Below are 12160 nucleotides of genomic sequence, written 5' to 3' on the forward strand. Positions count from 1 at the left end.
TTTTGCAGCTGCGATATGCATCTTGTCTTCAAATGGGTTAGCTCCTCGCGACGAGAGTACCTTGACTGAGCTACAATCTAAACACCCTGCAGCTCCTCCGCCTCTATTCCGGACGATATTGCAATTGGTGACCCCATAACGGTTGAATCAAGGGCAGTCGTTGGTGCTATTAAGAGCTTCCCTAGAGATAATTCTTGTGGTCGTGATGGCCTGTGTGCTCAGCATTTAGTCGACTCAGTGAGTGGTGCAGCAACAGTAATTTCCGACGGTTTGGTGGCTTCGATTACTGGGGTTGTCAACCTTTGGTTAGCAGGTAAATGTCCTAAGGTTTTGGGTGAGCTCATTGCTAGTGCACCCCTTACACCTTTACTCAAACCTGGTGGTGGTCTTCGACCAATTGCGGTTGGCAATATTTGGCGCCGTTTGGTCTCTAAGGTAGCTGCTTTTTCATTTGGCAAGGACATGCAATCTTACTTGTGAGATTTTAAATTTGGAGTTGGAGTTCCGGTGGAGGGAGAAAGTAATCTTCATGCTGTCAATTGTTTGCTGGAATTGAAAGGTCATTCGGATAACATGTCAATGTTGCTTATTAATTTTTCGAATGCATCCAACATGGTGAGTGGGTCTCATCTTCTTCAGAGGGTCCGACTTCATTGTCCAGGTATTTCTCGGTGGGTAGAATTTTGTTATGCCAGGCCTGCTAATCTTTACTATGACCAATATATCTTGTCTTCAACACTCGGTGTTCAGCAAGGTGATCCTCTCGGTCCCCTTTTATTTGCCTTGACACTTCAGCCTCTTGTGAAGTCCATTGCTTCTCGGTGTAAGCTTGATTTGCATGCCTGGTACCTGGATGATGGCACTATCATCGGGGACACGATGAAAGTTGCCATAACTTTGAGTATTATTGAATCCGAAGGACCGAGCAGGGGTTTTCATCTTAATAACAAGAAAACTGAGGTCTTTTGCCTACATCTGATCCACGCAGCTTGGAGGTGGGTGTTTTCCCCCAGGATATTGGTAGGCCTAGCAAAGGCGTTAAGCTCTTGGGTGGACCTGTGAGTTTGGATTTGGATTTCATTAGTCACATGGTGCTTAATAGGGTGAATAAGAATGTTCAGCTAATGTCTGCTATCAAGAAGCTCAAGGATCCTCAAAGTGAGATGATGTTACTCCGTAACTGTGTCGTGTATCCAGACTATATTTTTCTATGCGTACTACTAACGGGGAAGCTCTGCAACATGCCTATGACCTCTTTGATGACCACTTGCTATAATATTTGAGACTTTTAATCACAGGAGATGGAGCTGCTTTTGGCCCCTTGCAACAGAGACTGGCTAGTCTTTCCATCAAAGATGGTGGTCTTGGCATATACACCATGGATGACATGCGCGCTTATTGTTATCTTGCATCTCAGTGTCAGACTGCATCGGCGCAGAAGGCGATACTTGGTAGCTCTTTCTCAACTGATAATGGGTTTGCCTATCAGTTGGCTCTTCAGAAGTTTATTTAGGTATGTGGTTTGCCTTCCAATTATTGTGTCAATGATACTCCCCCCCCCTTCCATGCACTCCCTGGAAGTCACTTATTTTGATGCAGTTAAGAAGTAAATCCCCGACCAGTTTACTTTATCTGCAAGAGACTCCATTCTTTGGCAATGCAATCAGATCAAACATGCTCAAGACTACCTTTTGGATGTTCCAATCAGTGGCTTAGATCAGTGCCTTGGTCCCAAACAGTTTAGAGTTGTAGTTTGCCATCGTCTTGGTATCCCTTTATTTGCTGAGGATGGGTTGTGCTCTTGTTGCAATAAGCCTATGGATATTTTTGGCGATCACGCGCTTCACTGTGCTAATGATGTTGTTATGAAGTTTCACTATGACTTAGTACGTGATGTAGTTGCGAATATTGTTTCATAGTTGGTGTCCCTGCACACAAAGTTCCTTTGGGTATTGTATCAGACGATAACAAGGATCTACGTTCGGCAGATATCCTTGTTCTCAATTGGGAAAACGACCAAGATGCGTGTATGGATGTCACAGGTGTCTCACCCTTTACTGGTGATGGTGTTAGTTCTTTTGTCCCAGGCCAAGCTATCTCCAGAGCAATCGCGCGTAAACGTTCTAAATATTTGGATGATTGTACTTCGCATGGTTATGGTTTGGGTGTGTTAGCTTTTACTACCTTAGGGGAACTTAGAGAAGATACTATTTGTTTCTTCAAGCGTCTGAAGAATTGTTTAGTTAGCCATGATGTTGGTAGCGGTCTAGGTAGTTTTATTTTTCACAGATTGGGTGTTGCTATTCAAAAAGGAGTTGGTGCCCAGCTTGTTGCTCGGTTACCAACTAAAAACCCTGTAATCGTATAATTATCAAAAATAAAATAAGATAAAATATTTGAGTTAAACTTAAAGGTTTCCCATAATTAACAAATATATTGAGATATTATTTTCTATCCAAACTAATATGTAGTAATTTTTTATAGCATAATATAGCATAGTATATTGCATATTATGTAGATAAATTTATATATCTTTTGATGTTAAAAGAAAAAAAAAAACAATAATGTTAGAGCATAGCTCGGTCAACCTTGCATGCGTTGTTATATCAATCATGTTTATCAATGTTAGTGATCAAAACTATAAGTCTTGATTTCTAGCTTATTAGCTAAGTCTCGGATTAGGATAGGAAAAGTGTAGTTGAGCTCAAGAACTTCATGGCGATTCAACGACAACGACGAAGATCTACACAAGGAACCATATAACTTCATCAAAAAAAAGGTATGTGAAGACTTGAACTTATCTATCACTCAAAAGTCTATCTATTCTATCTCCTACTTCTTATGAGACAAAAGTTGTATGCTATATAGACTAGATCATACACATTTGATATTTCGAGCTGAATATTCAATGCTTATCTTTTTCTCGAAATCATGTGTTGGTAAAGCGTTTCGCTTTGATCAGGTTTATCTTCACCTAGTGACGAAAATCATGAAAAGTTTCAATCACTTTTGAAAATTGCTCTGACGTGAACTGGTCTGTGAATAACGGCTACATAGCGTCCTCTGAGAATGTCTCAATGGTTGAAATGAGAGTTTAGATTACATAACCATGTATTCCTTGAACCGAAGTTTTCGAACTTTGTTGATCAAGATAAATCGGTAGGATTGTGGAATTGGCTTGCCAAGTCCGCGAACCAAGTCCGCGAACTGACGGAAAATCTCATTCCGAGAATTTCTGCTGGGATTTCCAATATAACTCGTTTGCTGTTAAGTCCGCGAACCCAGTCCGCGAACTGGCAGAACTTCTCTTCCCGAGAAATTCTTCTGAGTTTGGAACACTCAACCCGATTGATTAAGTCTGCGAACTTGTTTGTGTACTTAATAGGTTATGATCTAAAGATGAGCTCTGATCATATATTATTAAATTACTAAGGAATGCTTTATGCAAACCGTGGCTATAATGTTCATTGAGATGATTCAATCGAATCACAATCATCTTTGATTCAATTGTGTCTTGTGTTTTACATAAGATCTCATAGCAATTGAACAACTCTTAACCAGTTCGTTTGAAGTCATTTGAACTAGTTATGGTGAAGAAGAACCAGGTTAATATGAGATGCTCATATGGTTAACCTTTTGGTTACTATGTTGAACCAACATACGCGTACACGTTTGGGAATGTGTTTCACAAACCCAGTACACGTTTACCATGTGTGTATGGCAAGCTTTGTTTTTCGATCTAACGTTTGAGAAATATTATCTTGAATCTAAATCAGTCTTCATCTAACGATGAATAAGGTTTACTTAATTCCTAAGGAAAAACCCTGATTTGAAAGGCTATATATATAGGACTTCTAGCTAGATCAAAACTTAATCCCTACACGTTTATGTGATATTAGTGCACTCGCTAGAGTCGATCTCCATTAACCCTTGAGTTTCTTCTCTAAATTCGGGTTAACGACTTAAAGACTTCATTGGGATTGTGAAGCCAGACTGATACTACTTTATCGTAGTTGTGTGATCTGATCTTGCATCTTCTGTCGTACGAGTACAATCGACTTGATTGGATTGAGATTTGATTATCTCCGATAGGCAAGATAAAGAAGTAAAAAACATCTGCGTCTCCCTGTTGGTTATTCCTCGATAATCCGCTTGTGTAGTCAGGAAGGATTATTGAGAGGTGATTGATTAATCTAGGCTGTTCTTCGGGAATATAAGACCGAATTATCAATTGGTTCATGTTACCTTGATTTTATATCTAAAGACGGAACAAAACCTAGGGTTTATCTGTGGGAGACAGATTTATCCTTTGATAGAATTTTATGTGTGAGACAGATTTGTTTATTATCAAGCCTGCGATTTTGGGTCGTAGCAACTCTTAGTTGTGGGTAAGATCAACTAAGGGAATCAAGTACGTAGCATCCTGCTGGGATTAGAGGCGTAGGAGTACAACTGTACCTTGTATCAGTGGGAGATTGATAGGGGTTCAACTATAGTCCAATCCGAAGTTAGTTTGCAGTAGGCTAGTGTCTGTAGCGTCTTAATATAGTGTGTATTCAATCTGGACTAGGTTCCGGGGTTTTTCTGCATTTTCGGTTTTCTCGTTAACAAAACTTTTGGTGTCTGTGTTATTTCTTTTCCGCATTATATTTGTTATATAATTGAAATAATACAGGTTGTGCGTTAAGATCATCAATTGGAAATCTAACCTTTGGTTGTTGATTGATATTGGTTGATCCTTGGACATTGGTCTTTGGTACCGTCCAAGTTATATCTCTTTGATAAAGACTCGCAGATTTCTATTTGCTTGAGTAAAGATAAAATTGAGAGATTGAGATAATAACTCATTGAGATACTTTTTATCTAGATTGAGTCTGAATGTCTAGTTGATTCTCTAGCAAATTATTTCGGAGTTAGTCCATACAGATTGCTAAGCGAAATATTGGGTGGTGTTGTTAGACCCCCGCTTTTTCAAACAATACAAAAGAAGAGTGTAAAAATGGATCCTACTTCTCATCTCAAAGGTATCAAAAAATCCACGATGACAAACGAGATTCGAAAAGCATTGTGTGAGTATAGTCATTCCAATCCAAATTTGACTCAAAGAGAAATACAAAAATGGCTTCTTGAAAAATTTAACATACAAGTGTGTCAAGGAACGATATCAAATACAATTAAGCGTGCATCGGAATACATCTCGAGTGATCAAGGAAAAATCAGTTGTAAGCGGCAGAAAACAGCTAAATATCCAAACTTAGAGAAGGTTCTCTATGAATAGTAATTTTATCGATAGTAAAGCTAAAGAAGCAATATTATCAATAATAAAGCTAAATGATTTCCTTTTAGAATTTTAAAAAGGCACTCCTGCCCTCTCTTTTTTTTTTGATGCAAAACAGGGGTAATTTTATTAACTTGATGAAACTAAAATAGAAGAGTGCATATCCTCCAATATTGCACTTGCAATAAAACTTGGAGGATGTTCAAACCAAATTTGCGTAATGTTGTCAATTCTAGCATGTTTTCCCAGCCTATCTGCCGGCTTGTTTATTTTCCTAGTTATACACTTGCAATTCCAAAAAGGATGATGTTCTAGCATAGTTTTAATGTCTTGTATCATTGTGTGGTTCTCCTATGAAGCATGATTGATCCCACCATTGACAGCCTTGATTACCAGTTCAACGTCCATCTCAAAACTTGCAAATTGTACTCCTAGATCTTCTGCACACTGCATCACTTGCAAAAGTCCCCTACACTCTGTCGCTTCTGCATTCAAGAGTCCATCTGCATGATCCCATCTTTCTTGGATGAATTATCCTGCAAAAGATCGATATATTAGTCCCCAACCTGAGTAAGTAATATGATTATTTTCTTAAAGGAAGCATCACAACAGAAAGATGAATAAGGGGCTTGTGGAGGTTTCCATGACAATATAGTATTCTGCACCCTATTCTGATTGTCCAGATTTTGTCGCATCATTTGTTTTCCAGTGGACAGATTCATCAGCTGAATCAATCTGATAACTTCCACAGAGTTAGGTTTTTTGTCCTCAAAAACACATCTACATCTTGCTTTCCAGATTTCCCATAGTGTATTTTCCATATGCACTGTCCAGTCTTCGATCATCTCATTAAATTCGTTAGAGAACCAGCTTTGAATCCATTCTTGAACTGTAGAATTATCACTTGACATACTTCTTCTGGCTCCTGGAGTAGTGGACCAGATGGCTCTTGCAAAGGGGCATTCCCATAGTATATGTTTTATGGTTTCGATTCCTTGGCTGCACACTTTGCACTGCTCTTCTACATAGGCCAGATTTCTTGCCAGGCGTTCATTAAAGGGCACAATGTCTGTCATGCACTTCCATAAGAAGTGTTTTACTCTTGATAGAGTAGGAACATTCTATATGCATTTCCATATTCTTGCATTTGAAGCATCTGTAGTAGCATCTCCATTTTTCAGTTCGACCAATTTTTTATAAGCTGACTTTACAGTGAAGTCGTCATTCCTTGTCAATGTCCAAATGATCTTATCCTATCCTCTTTGTGGTATTCGCATTTGCATGATTTTTGAAGCATCATGCTGGTTTAATAAAGATTTAATCATTGTTACCTTCCATATTTTTGTTTTTTGATCAATTAGATGTGAAACTTTGTTGTAGATATGTGCATTCTCCAACACCACAACTGGAATAGGAGGTGCTTGTGTGCCTTGAATCCAATTTTCAGACCAGATGGATATTTTACTTCCATATCTAATTAACCAGAGACTGAACTTGAAGATGAAGTGCATACTCCCTTGATTACTTTGTCAAGCCCAAGTTGAATCCTTTTTTTTCTTTGCATGCAGACATGAAGTAGTTGGAAAGTATCGTTCTTTTAAATCCTTAGCCCACAGCTTGTCTTCATTCTTCAGTAATATCCAAGCAGCTTTAGCTAGGATAGCTTTATTGAAACATCTTAAATCCATGAAACCCATACCTCCATTTAGCTTATGTTTATTGATAGTTGGCCAGCCAGTGAGGAAGATGCCTTTGGATTCTTCCTTCCCCCACTAGAAATTCCTTTGTATGCTATCTAGTACCTTTGTAGTAGCCTCTGGTACTTTAAAAATTCTCATATGATGTGATGGCATAGTGTTTAGAACATGCTTCACTAGATACGATCTCCCTGATTGATTAATGAACTTTCCTCTCCATCGTGATAGTCTGCTCTTCGTGTTGATGACAAGGCTAGAAAAAGAAGTAGTTTTCTTCCTATTTAGAAATAGCGGGATTCCAAGATACTTTTCTTCAAGACTTATTTTCTTCATCTTCAAACTTCTTAGCAATATTCTACAGTGCCTTGGGTGCATTTGCTTTGGGAAAAAACTGCAGATTTCTGGAAGTTAATTTCATGTCCCAATATATTACTAAAAGAATTTATCACCTGAAGAAGATTTGTCACATTGTGTATATCAGCTCTGGCAAAAACAAGGAAATCATCTTTAAAGAGCAGGTGAGTGACTTGAGGTACTTTCCTTGATATCTTGATACCTTGGATTTTACCATCTATTTCTGCTTTGGCTAACACACGAGTAAAAACTTCCATGATAAGTAAAAAGAAGTACGGTGAGATGGGGTCGCCCTGCCGTATTCCTCTCGATGGCTTGAATGCTTGTCTTGGTGAACCATTTAGAATAACCTGTATTTCAGTAGTACTCTGACATTCTTGGATGAAGCCGCACCATTTGTTGTTAAACCCTAACTGCGACATAACCTATGAAGAAAAATCCATTCGACACGATCAAAATCCTTGCACATGTCGAGTTTAAGCGTCATATAGCCCTTCTTAGTCTTCTTTAGCTTCATGCAATCTATCAGTTCATGGGCTAGTGTGATGTTATCTCCAATCTGTCTGTCAGGTACGTATGCTGCCTGCATAAGAGAAATAATTTTTCTAGTTGCTGCTTTAGTCTGTTGGCCAGGATCTTTGAGATAAGCTTATATGTTGAGTTACATAAAGCTATTGGTCGATAATATCCAGGAGTTTGAGGTAGCTTAAATTTTGGTATAAGGCATAGACTGCTTTTGTTTAACTTTTTAAGCAATCTACCTGTACGAATGAAACTCTGTATCATATTGATGACATCATATTTTACCGTGCTCCGATTTGTTTGAAAGAAACCTGGTAGAAAGCTGTCAGGTCCCGGTGCTTTCCAAGGCTTCATCTGTTTAGAGTATTATGGATTTCATTCTCATCTGGCATTCTCGTTAGGAAATCATTATCTTCCGTTGTGATACAAGGTGGTAACAGAGTTACAATTTCTCATCCATGTCTGGATTGGTTGTAGTCATAATCTCCTTAAAATGATCATACAACAAGGATTCAAGTTCTTCTTTGCCACTGCACCAGGATCCATCTTGCTTCTTCAAGGTTTCGATTTTATTTCTTGGTCTTATTCTATTTGCTTGGAGATGAAAGTTCTTTGTATTCTGATCCACTTCATGAAAGAAACTATCTCTGGATTTCTGCCTATAAAAAACTTCTTCCCGTTGATGGCATTCTTCGATTTCCTTTTCCACTTCTTGCACAACTTTTGTATTATCTACGCCATGTGCACCAGGTTTTTGAAGTTCTGATAATTGTTGTTGAAGTTCTTTGAGATTGACATTTGTATTACCAAAAGTGTTTCTGTTCCAAATTGATAAGTCTCTTCTTGTTTCTGTTAACTTTTTATCCAGTACAAAGCCTGCTAAGCCTCTGTGATGCTTTGACCATGAGGATTGGATCTGTTGTTTGCAGCTAGCATCTCTTAACCAACATTCAAAGAAATTCTAATTCTTTACATTTCAAACATTGTTAGGAAACATATCTAACAGTATAGGATAACGATCAAAGAATAAAAAAGGTAAGTGCTTCAGACAAGTACCATGGAAAGTTAACAGCCAATCAGAGTTTATCAAAGCCCTATCCAATCTAGATTTTATTCTTCCCGTGCCATGCGTATTACTTTTCCACGTGAATGGATTTCCATGGTAACCTAGGTCACTTAAACCGGCCTCACTAATGATATTATTAGCCTTAGAGGAGAAAGAAGAAGATCCATTGTTATTAATTCTTTCATCTTCATGCAGGGTGATATTTAAGTCCCCAATGAGAATCCAGGGAGCCGTAATTTCATATGTCATGCAGATATCTCTTATAAAGTTTCACTGATCACTTCTTTCCTGTGGGTATGGAGAACCATATACACAAGAAAGCAGCCACTTTGGTTTAGAAGGGTCACTATGCACTAAGTAATGAATAATATTACGATCATGATATATAATATCTAAATCAAAGCCATCTTTCCATAAAAGAAAAATTCCTCTTGATCTCCCTATAAAAGGAACATAGAAAGAGTTTGGAAAGTTTAATGGTCTTACGAATCTGAGGATTTTATAATCTGAGGATTTTATCACTACAAATTTTTGTTTCCTGGAAGAATATTATGTCTGAATTAAGCATTCTATTCATATCATAAATATATTCCTTGGTGTTTTTTATCTGCAAAACCATTGCAGTTCCACGCAATTACTTTCATTTTTAATCTAGGAAAGAAAACAGTTAAAAAGCAAAAAGAATGACTATTAAAAATACTTTTGTGCAAGATAGAAAGAGATATTTGCGCTATGTCTCCTTGATAATCATTTGTGGAATCAGAATGCATTGCCTATGGATTGTTAAAATCCATCTATTGAACTGCAATATTGCTCATACTAGTAGCTGCTTCAATTCCTATATTTTTTGGAGGATGGACATGAATGTGATGTGAGTTTATCGATGGTTCCTGATTAAGGGTAGAGTTTTTTAATCTCTTGTTTTTCCTGTGATCCTCAGCCTCTTCAGCATCAGATAACTCCTCAGTCATTGAATTAGATATACTTCTTTCATCGTTTCCTTCAAAAACATCTTTTTCATTCTGTAATAACTCTTCACATTCAGCTGATGTGAGACTGTCCAGGTATAACAACCAATTCCATTCCACACATTTTTCATTTTGGTGATCAATAACCCAGCATTTGTCACATATTTTCTTTGGTTGTAGTTCCCAGTGATAGCGAATCCAAACATCTTCATCGCCTACAGTTTTCCACCAGCAGCTACGATATAATGGTCTTTTGAGATCCATTTCTATTCTAGCCTTCACAGTGTTTCCATTTCTCGGTCTGCAGTTTTCCGGAGTAGTTGAAACTTTCTTGCCTATGAAGCCAATGGCCTCATCAATAACAGTGACATTAAGATGTTCTAATCTAAGGTATTTGAATTGAGCAGTGAAGACCTGATGTGTAAAATCATAGTATTTGGCAGCAGTTCCAGCAAAAAACTTCTTGATAGCGAATAAAGCTTCTCCAATAATCTAGGGACCATCTCGAATAACTTCATCTTGTTCTTCTTCATTGTTTAACCCGACCAACATCAGGTTATGACCTGTTAGAGCATTACTCGGTCGAACTCGCAAGCGTTGCTATCTCAAGCTTGTTTGTCAAATTTAGTTATCAAAACTATATGTATTGATTTCTAGTCTACTTATATCTAAGTCTCGGACTAGGATAGTTAAGTGTAGTTGAGCTCCAGACTCCATGGCGATCATCTTACGAAGACGAAGAACTACTCAAGGAACCAGTGGAACTTCATCCGACTAGAATGTATGTGGAGACTTGAACTTATCTGTCACTCAAAAGTCTATCTACTCTATCTCCTACTCTTGAGACAAAATCGTATAGGTATGATAGTTTTCGTACATACGCATTTGCTATTTCGAGCCGAGTTTATCTCGCCTATCTATTTCTCGAAATATGTGTTAGTAAGCTTTCGCTTTAACTATTTTCATCTTTACCCGTGAAGAAAGTCATGATGACGTTTCAATCTCTTGAAAATTGCTTTGATGATGATAGTTGTGAATAACGACTATTATAACATTATAGAAGAATGTTTCAATAATTGGAATGTAGAGTTGAGATTACATAACCATCCATGGATATAAGCATATATAGTGTGTTCACACATTAGTGTATAAATCCATGTACCGGAAACCAAGTGTGTGCATACGGAATTGGTAAAGGTGACAGGTTGGATACGCGTACTGGCGGAACTTTTCCTCCTGGAAAATTCTGTTGAGTTTGTAGTTTGCAAACTAGTAAACCAGACACCTTAGGTACGCGTACCCGTAAGCGTACTGGAGGAACTTTTCTTCCCGAAAAATTCTACGGAGTTTGGAAACCAAAACCAACTCAATCTGGTTGCTAAGTACGCATACCCGTACGCGTACCCAAGATGGTTATTTTCTCAAATCGGTAGTTCATGGACTTAAACAATAAATTATAAGGAATGCAATCTTTGCAAACCGTGGCTATATTGTTCATGAATTGATTCAAATAAATCAAACCGATTTTGTATCAATTGTGTCTATGTATAAAGATCTAAGCAATTGAACAACTCTTCAACTAGTTCTTTTGAAGTCATTGAAACTAGTTATGAGAAAGATGAATATGGTTAATATGAAAGTACTCACATAGTTAACCATTGGTTAACTATTTGTGAACCGATTAAATGTACATGTTTAGGTACGGTTGCTCAAACATAAATGAAATACATTTCATTTATGTATGACAAACTAAGTTTCGATCTAACAGTTGAAAGATATTAGCTTGGTTGAATCAGGTTTTTCATCTAACAGTGAATATTGAATGCTTTGTTACCAAGGTAACTTAGATTGCAAACCCTGATTTGAAAACTATATAAAGGAGAACTATAACAACTGGGAAACCTAATCCCCACACCTCCAGAGTGATACTAGTTGGTTTAGCTAGATTCGATTCTCCTTTAACCTTAGGTTTCTTCTCGAGGCTCTTAGGTTAACGACTTAAACACTTCATTGGGATTGTCAAGCCAGACAAAACTACTTCTCTTGTAGTTGAGCGATATGATCTTGTCATTTTCTATCGTACGAGTTCAATTGAAAGATTAGCTTGAGATTATATCTCTGATAGGGAAAGATAAAAAGAAATCACAAACATCTTCATCTCATCTTTTGTGATTCCGCAATATCTTATTTCACTACCATACGATTAAGATTATTGTGAGGTGATTGATAATTCTAGGTTGTTCTTCGGGAATATAAGTCAGGGTTATCTATTGTT

Source organism: Papaver somniferum, chromosome 3 (assembly GCF_003573695.1).
Source record: "Papaver somniferum cultivar HN1 chromosome 3, ASM357369v1, whole genome shotgun sequence".
NCBI lineage: Eukaryota > Viridiplantae > Streptophyta > Magnoliopsida > Ranunculales > Papaveraceae > Papaver > Papaver somniferum.